Below are 9188 nucleotides of genomic sequence, written 5' to 3' on the forward strand. Positions count from 1 at the left end.
AAATTTAAAAACCGAAGGGATTTGTTGCCTCCAACAAAACTTTTAAAAAGTTTAAAACAATGAACAGTATGGAAAATGTGAAATTCAATTGAATTTGTGGAAATTTATTTATTTTCATTTGGAAATGTTTACAAACATTTATTAATTGAGAGCTATCAAGATTAAATCATTTTTATTCAGTATTGAAAGTTCAAAAGTCAGCTGTTTTATTATGCTATAAAATAATAGAAAATATTAAAATATTTTTTGTTTATATATTAATTGTCTAATATATAATAATTTTTAATCGTAATAAATGTTTATTTTGTCCTATCTAGCTGCAACGAAACATGTTACAAAAAACACAAATTTTGAGACGCTCTCACACTAAAAAAATAGGGTATCCTCTTATCCCCGATCAATAACTTTCTAGCAAAACTCTCGATTTTCAAATGAGAAATAATCAATAGTAGCCAAGTGTCCTATTTCTCTCTACACTTGCAAAATGCTAATTATTAAAAAAAAATCGCCAGTAACGAATTACTAAATATATAAAAACGAAAACGTTTTTCCCCGTTACCCCCGTGGACTACTTCCAAATTTGGAAAGAATTGATACTAATTTTATTCGCTTTGTTATTAAGTACAAATAAACAAAATATGTTATCTCATATTCATTTTTTATTTTATTAATTTTGTATTCAACTTGCCCTGTATAGAGTGACATGTGAGCTTTCAATCTATACGGACGCGGTCTTGATGCGCTCCGTAAAAACTTTATACAAAAAAAAATAAAAATAAGGGAACAAATATTCAAAAAGTGCATTAAGCAAAACATAAAAATCACAAAAAAATAAACTGTTCACAAACCATAAACATAATAAAATAACAAATAATACTTCAGTGCGAAATAAACATTAAAACAAAAACATGAGCGCAGTGCAGCCCCACCAACAAGGCCGTAGTCATTCTCTGAATGCCTACATTAGCTTTGTCGAGCCTGCAAATTCAGCTCCTATCAACAAACAAAGCAACGGTGGGAAGGATGAGTCATCGCAGCGACTAACTAAGAATCACCATAAGCAGAGCTTATAGATAACAAAAGCAGCAGAGAACGGCCAGCAACAAACGTGACCACACCAACAATTAAACAGGTACAAGCAAGCGCGCAGGCAGCGAAGAAAACCATAACGCAAGGTGAGAACGTACCAATAAAAAAGGCCCCTCTGTACAAACTGGCATTGACCGTTACGTTAGTATAAAAAGGAAAGTAAGTCCTTCAAAGTCTGCGCTCAATCCTAAAAAATTTCAAGGCGGCACACTAATACCAATTAAGAATAAACCTGAAGTTTTAAAAATCAGATTTGCCTTACTAAGCAATGGTTCAGACGACGCACATAGGAGCATATGATCTCAAAAACCGGACAAAATTATTTAAAGTGATTTTTATTTTTTTTTTTTCGTTTTTTTTTTTTTTATATGAAAGCTTGAAAGTAGTCTTAAGATTCCTTCCTTTCTTAAGACATTCTTTGAACATGTCAACTTGTAAAAACAATTTACAAATGAGTTTACATGGCAGAGCTTAGTTTACGATTATAACTAGAACTTTAAAAATAAAATTACAATCCAAAACCACTAATGTAACCATTAATGTAGTCAGTATTATGTTAGCAAATCAACATTTTTGAACACAACTTTGTTTTCAATCTGCTGCCTTTTAACGTTTTTGTATAAATAATAAAAAAATATGTGTACAAGCTATGAAAGAATTGTGCGATACGATATAGTAAAAGTTACAATTATCTTGTTAACTAAACAATAAATTAAATTAATATTGTTTAATGTGTGGTGATAAAAACAATTATGTGTATGAATCATAGCAGAACTTGAAATTGAGAAATTAATTGGCTTTCCTTCCATTTTTGAGCAGATCACCGCGTTTATATTTATGAGTGGGCAGTGGCAGTTCATCGTTAATTTTACGTAAGTTAAATATGTCAAGTCCTTCGAGACCTTTTCTTTGAGCGGGTGCATCCCAAAGGTCGCCCATAGATGGCGCTTGACTGGCGGGAGGTGATGTCAAACCACAATTTACTGTTAATGGAGTCACCAACTGCGGGTTAGTCAACAGCGAGGGACGTGCCAGCGTCAATTGGCTGAAAGCTCCTTGTGGCTTCTGAAGCTGTAGGATGAGCCGCATTGTCTTTACTTCCGTTGCTGAAAGAGTTCCCACGTGACATATTTAATCGGTCATTTTGAGACTCGAACCTCGATGATTGCGATGAAGCGCGAGTTAAATTTTCTTCAATTGTGGTCATTGTTTGCCGTGGTTCTGGAAAATTTTTGTTAAGTTGGTTCAAACTTCCAGTTGATAACCAGGACGTGGCAGGCGTTTGTGCAATACAAGTGGTGCTAAACCGATATGGTGTGATTAAATTTGTCGAAGCAGGACGCTGATACACCGTGTTACTGTACAATGAAAATAGCGAGTGTAATCCACCAGAATTTCCAGAGAAGTTGCGCTGGCTCATTGGTCTCCCGATGCGATACTGACCGTAGAAACCGTTCTTTTGCGCTGTTAAATGCGCATTCGATTCTCCACTGAAGGATACATTTAATACTGAAGCGTTTAAGTCATTTCTTAAGTTATTACCACTTTGACCAAACATCGGTGATCGCTCACGTTCCAGGTTATTTATGTATAGATTTTAACCAAAAAATCGAAGTACGAAGATTTGTAGGTAGAGTTTGGAGAAACTTTTGTATTTGTCCCGTTGTATAAAGAAAGAGTTGATGAAGTAACCGGCGATTCTGCTGCAGCGATGGTCGTTCTAGTGTTGAAGGTGAACAAACGGTACTTGCGCTGCTCTAATTCAACTGTTGACTTAACATACTAATTGTGTCGTCATCGCTTAAGTAGTCCTCGGAATAGATCTTATGAAAGCTGCTGGTACTATTATCATGAAGTTTCGGAGAGACTTCAACTTCATTTGTCAATGAGAGAACAAGGGTTAGCGTTGACGCAATGAGCATTAGAATATTTGGCGGAAAGTATAATAAATATATATATTCAATATATTCAAATAAAACAAGAAAGGAAGGGCTAAGTTCGGGTGCAATCGAGCATTTTATATTGAATATATTTGAGTAGGGGGTAGTATCGACCATTTGGTCATCCCACATACTACTAATATGCCACATACTCAAAAAATGTTCCCTGGGTACGTAGGGCCAAGTGGATGTTCGAAAATCTTGGTAATAGTTATATGGAGGGTCAAGTTTTCGCCCAATCGTATCTATTTAAGCCTCAAAGATACACTGTTGTGAATAAAATATGTTCTGAAATTTTCATTGAGATGACTCAAATATTGGCGGACATATCCAGCATAAAGTGACCTTGAAGTTCGAAAACCTTTATATTAGGGAGCTCAGGGTAGTATTGACCCGATTCAACCCATTTTTGACAGAAATAAATACTATTCTCAGGAAAATATTGTGTGAATTTCAATTTCATATCTCACATATTGAACGATATTTTTGATCAAGAGTCAACTATCGGTATCGGGTCCACATATACGGTACCTAGGAACTTGAACAGTTTCGGTTGGATTTGGACAATTTTTGGTCAGAAGGTAGCATACTTCAACGGAATTATTTCCGCAAAATTTTATACCGTTATATTAACAACTTCTTTATTTGTGCATTGGAAAGTGAAAGAATCAAATGGAATTTTAAATTGTGTTATTTGGGAAGTAGGCGTGATTGTAGTCCGATTTCACTCATTTTGTGACATCTAAATATTAAAAAAAATACCACATACAAAATTTTGTCGAAATCGGTCTGTCGGATTCCGAGATGTGGGATTTCACTAAAAAGTGGGTGGTGCCACGCCCATTGTCCAATTTTTACACCGGTTCCGATAGAGCCCCTTATACCATTTATATACCACCCGTCTAGAATAATTTAGCAGGATCTCAGTATTTAATTAAAATAAATAAATAAAAGCAGTACTAATTTTATGCAAGTGACAAACCTAATTCAACGTGCTTATTTTTAAGCGGGGGAAAGATGGGGAAAAAGTTTAAGTTTATATGATAAGTAGAAACCCTGTTGTTTAGTAAAAAAAATTAATTTATAATACCCCAACACGAATATAAATATTTTTTGGTTTTTTCTTTTGATATTTCATTGTTTTCCCAACAAAAAGTAAAAAATTCATTAACTAAATTAATATTTATATTATGAAAATTAAATACACACCATGTTGTCCAGAATCCATAACAAATATTTTCCAGAAATCACTTCACGCAACAAGAAACACCGGTTGAAATTTTGAAAATAATAGAGAGTATCGAGAATAAGGACGTACGTCCTGAACGAAGTCTAGGTTCCGACTACTTGTGTGGAAATATAGCGGACTGAAGGTCAATCATTTAATCGGTTTATTGTAGTATGGTTACTTAGGTACTAAAAATCAATTTTGAGTAGCATCTGTAGTCTAATTCTTACTTGTGTCCGGTTTTTGAAGGAAAATGCTCCTATGTGCGCGAGCGTACCTGTAATGCTCTTGTTGCTAAATTAAGTAAAATTGTAGGTACTAATAATCATATAGTACCTTTGAAAAAATGCAATATAGATGAAACAAAATTTCAGTCCTACACTGAAAAAGGTTTTATAGAAATTGTTAATAAAAACAAGAACTACTATTCTTATCAACTGAAGAGTTCTAAGGGCCTAGTTGTTGTAATTAAGGATATGGATTCCGATGTAGACTTTAGTGAAGTTAAAGAAGCATTGAAAGAATGCGGTTTTGGTATTAAAACTGTTGTAAATATATTTAATATTAACAAAGTACCACATCCAATAAAAATGAAACACATCCTATAACTAATCTGAAATATTTGCTGCATCGCAGAGTAACTGTTGAAGAATCACATAAAAGAAACGTTCCGGTACATTGTACTAACTGTCAAGAATATGGGCATACCAAATCATATTGCACTCTTCGCAGTGTTTGTGTGGTATGTGATGATTTACATCCCACTTCTAAATGCACCCTTATGAAAGACGATTTAAATAAAAAATGCAGCAATTGTGGAAGAAATCACACTACTAACTACAGGAGTTGTCCTGTATATAAAGATTTGAAATCGAAGTTGTCACAGGGCATTCAAGCACGTCGTAACCAAATGATACAAACACCCCGTAATGAAATTATATCAACCTCAGATAAAAGTTCAAATCCTTTTACTTTTAATAATAATACTATGCAAGGAAGCTATGCAAATATAGTGAAAGGCAAAGACAAATGGGGGTATTGAAACTATGGTTTTAAATCTTACACAGTGATTGATAACAATTGATGTGTGATTTTATGTCTACCATTCAAAACATGATTCAAAATTTAATAAAATGACAAAATCAGATGCTGTAAAATTTATTAAGTAAGAAATTAGCGTATTTATCTGTATATGGAATGCTAACGGTGTTAACCAACATAAATTAGTGATTAATAGATGCCTGTCTGAAAAAAATATAGATTTAATGCTTATATCAGAAACTCATTTATCAAATTAAAATAATTTGAATATGCCGGGATTTAGATTCTATGTCACAAATCATCCGGATGGAAAAGCGCATGGTGGCACGGCAGTGTTGATTAGAAATCGTTTAAGCCACTATGCTCTAGTAATCCGAATGGACGACGGCTGTACTACACTATTATGAATAAGCATAATAAGCTGGATATAATATCTCTTGGTAAGCCGACATAGAAAAAAATACCAGACTTAATAGACTTTGCTGTAGTCAAAAATATAGATAGATCGCTTATGACAGCTGATATATGAACAGACTTATAATCTGATCATTTTCCTGTACTAATAAAGTTATACGAACAGCCCGTGATATTTGAGCCAAAAGTTTCTCTTACATCTCATAAAACTAACGAGTTGAAGTGTAGAAAATATATCAGCCGACACATCAATATTTATTGCAAAATAAATACAGGAAGAGACATTGATGAAAGTATAAGAAGAATTTAATGATGTAATAACTAAGGCTGCTGTATTTTTTTTTTTTTTTTGTTTTTTTTTAGGCCGTAAGGAGGGTTTAAAATGCCTTCGCACCATATAGGGATCGTCATCGTACGTGAGTGGTGTACCCACTAAAACACTCCCCCCTTCTATCATGGAATGTTTTCCCCTACCCCGGGAACGCAATCGCATTACTTCAGGGCAAGGTTTCCAAGATGGACCCATTACAGGTCTATTTCTACTCTCCCTGCGTCCAGGGATGCCTACGATTTTGTAGCCAGCATCAAGCTATTTGGCTCGTCTTCTATTAGGAATCTGCGTCCATGTCTCTTTTCTTACTGCGTAGAGCATGTTCCACGTACGAGGCAATTATTTTCCAGTTTTCGCTGCTAGATATCATTTTTTCTAAGAGATTTTCCGCACTTAGTTCTCCGAGTTTGTTTTGTACTGTCCTCCGTGCTTCTTTCCACCGGTGGCACGTCTCCGTAAATACATGCCGGGCTTTCTGCTTTTCCCACGTTGTATAGGTATTTTCGGAAATACCCGTGACCGGACAGCATCTGTGTTATATAGTAATTTACCTCGCCGTGTTTTCTACTGTGCCACTTCTCTATTTCCTTAATCAGTTTTGCGGTCCATCTTCCTTTGCTCTCCCTTGTCCACCGATCTTGCCAGAGTTCGAGAGTTTGCTTCCTCGCCTGTTGTAGTGTGGCCATGTGTATTTCTATTCCGTCTTTCTTCCATAGCCAGAGTTGTCTTCTCTCCTTTGCGAGAAGGTCTATTGGGATGACGCCGCTTATCACTAGCACTGCGGATTCGGATACAGTGCGGTACGCCGAGGCGACTCTCAAGGCCGCTGTTCTCTGCACTTTAGCAAGCACTTTTCGTCTATGTTCTACATTTAATGTATCGGCCCATATTTCGCTACCGTATAGTGTTGACTGTGTTGTGTCCATAAGCAATTTCCTTCTACTTGCAAGTGGGCCTCCGATGTTTGCCATTAGTCTTGATAGCACCATGGTTATATTTGCTGACTTTTTTGCAGCTTGTTGGATTTGAGCCCAGTACGTTAATTTGTTGTCCATTCTTATTCCAAGGTATTTTAGGGTTTTCGTCGTTTTAATAGTTTCTGAATGAACTTGCATGTTAACCTCCAGCGGGATATGTTTCCTAGTGAGCAGGATCAGTTCTGTTTTTTCAGCAGCTAGGCTGAGGCCGTGTGAGTCCAACCATGTCTGTGTTCGTATCATAACTTGTGAAAGTCGACGCCTGGCCATGTCGGTATTACGCGCGGTTATGACGGCGGCGATATCGTCTGCGTAGCCAACGAGGTAGCAATCGTCAGGCATTTCAACGTTTAAAATTCCATCGTAGCTGGTATTCCATAGATCTGGTCCAAGTATTGATCCCTGCGCTGCACCAGAGGTTATTTCCTTACTTTGTGGGCCATCACTCGTATCGTATAGTAGTTTCCTGTCTTTAAGATAGCTTCGTACCATTTTCATCAAGTAGAGGGGCGTTTTGAAGCGACTTTCTAGTGCGTCGATCATATTTTCCCATTTTGCGCTATTGAAAGCATTTCACATGTCGATTATTGCGAGGAGGACTATTGGCCTCGAGAAGTTATTCTTTCGATGAGCTTCCTCCACGCTGCGCACGATGTCTTCCACAGCTCCGATGGTGGACCTGCCTGGTCTGAAGCCATTATGTCGCTCTGATAGGCCTCCAGCATCGTTTATGGCGGCTATAATGCGGAGTTTCAACAGTCTTTCTAATAGTTTTCCTGCTGTATCTAGCATGCATAAAGATCGGTATGCTGATGGTGTTCCTGGGTCTCCTTTGCCTTTGCTTATTAGGGTCAGATGCTGCCTCTTCCATATTTCTGGGAAAATACCCTCGTTCAAACATGCATTATACATGGATAGCAGTAAGTGCGGTCGTTCCATAGCGATTAGCTTTAACACTTCCGCTGGTATCCCATCAGGCCCAGGGGCTTTTCTGGTATTTAAAGTGTTTGCTGCCGTGTTCATTTCCTCCAAGGTGAAAGGCGGACATGAGCTCTCTTGTGTATGTTCTGGTGGGTCTCTTCCCAGGTCATGGGTTGGGAACAGAGTGTTTACGATGTGCTCCATAGCTGCGGCGTTTAACTCAGGGGTAGACTGTTTTGCTCCGAGTTTTTTCATTACGATCTTGTATCCGAGACCCCACGGATTTTTGTTTATATCGTTACGTAGCTCTTCCCATTTATCTTTCTTTGCGTCTTTCAGCTCAGTTTTCGCAGCTTTATATTCCCTATGCTTTTCTATTCCGTTTCTTCCTCTTCTTCTAGCTCTTGTGTATCGTCGTCTTTTGCACAGACAAGTTTGTCTAAGATTTCGGATTTCGTCGGTCCACCAGTAAACTGCTTTCTTTGGATGTCCGCCTTTTATTTTGGGCATTGCTACTTTACATGCCTCAGTAATGGTGCTCAGAGTTGCTTGGACAATCAACCTGGCTGTGCTACTTGCGTGGTATTTTGGTGGGTTTTCATCTATGGCCGCAAGAAGCTTTCCTGGGTCTAGCTTGGAAGCGTTCCATTTACGTGTTCCTCTTCTTTTCGTCGTTGCTGGGTTTTTTTCTGGAGCTATGAGGTAGGATATGTATTGGTGGTCGCTACCAGTATAGTCTTCCAAGGCTTTCCACTTCCGCAGCTGGTTTGCGAATCCTTCGGACACCAGCGTGATATCAGGGGTTGTGTCGTTGCATCCTGGTCTTCTGAATGTGGTTTGGGATCCTCTATTGGCGACGATAAGGCCTAATCTAGCTGCCATGTCGACAATTTTCCGACCCCTTAGGTTTGTAGTCGGTGTGCTCCATTCCATGGCTTTGGCGTTGAAGTCTCCGGCTATGATTAAGTGATGGTTTCTTTGTCGTGCAGCATACTCTATAGCATCGAGCTTTTCTTGGAATTCTGTGATAGGGTCGCTCGGTGTCAGGTAGCAGCTAATTATCGTAATTCTTTCGGTTTTTATCCAGACAAACCCATTTCCTCTCCCGCTTTTTGTTTTTTGAAACTACTCCTTTCCGTTAGCCATATTGCCGCTGTTGCTGTGGTGTCTTCTAGCCATGTTCCATCTTGCGCTATTTTGTATTGCTCGCTAATGATTGCTACCTCGGTCCCGAGTTCCAGCAGGAG

At 37.9% G+C, this 9188-nt stretch overlaps 1 pseudogene; it reads right to left on the reverse strand.

The window, feature by feature from the left end:
- Window positions 1-1691: 1691 nt before the first annotated feature.
- Window positions 1692-7563, reverse strand: LOC120779855 (annotated as a pseudogene).
- Window positions 7564-9188: the final 1625 nt, after the last annotated feature.

The sequence above is a fragment of the Bactrocera tryoni genome, unplaced genomic scaffold (assembly GCF_016617805.1).
Source record: "Bactrocera tryoni isolate S06 unplaced genomic scaffold, CSIRO_BtryS06_freeze2 scaffold_11, whole genome shotgun sequence".
Lineage (NCBI taxonomy): Eukaryota > Metazoa > Arthropoda > Insecta > Diptera > Tephritidae > Bactrocera > Bactrocera tryoni.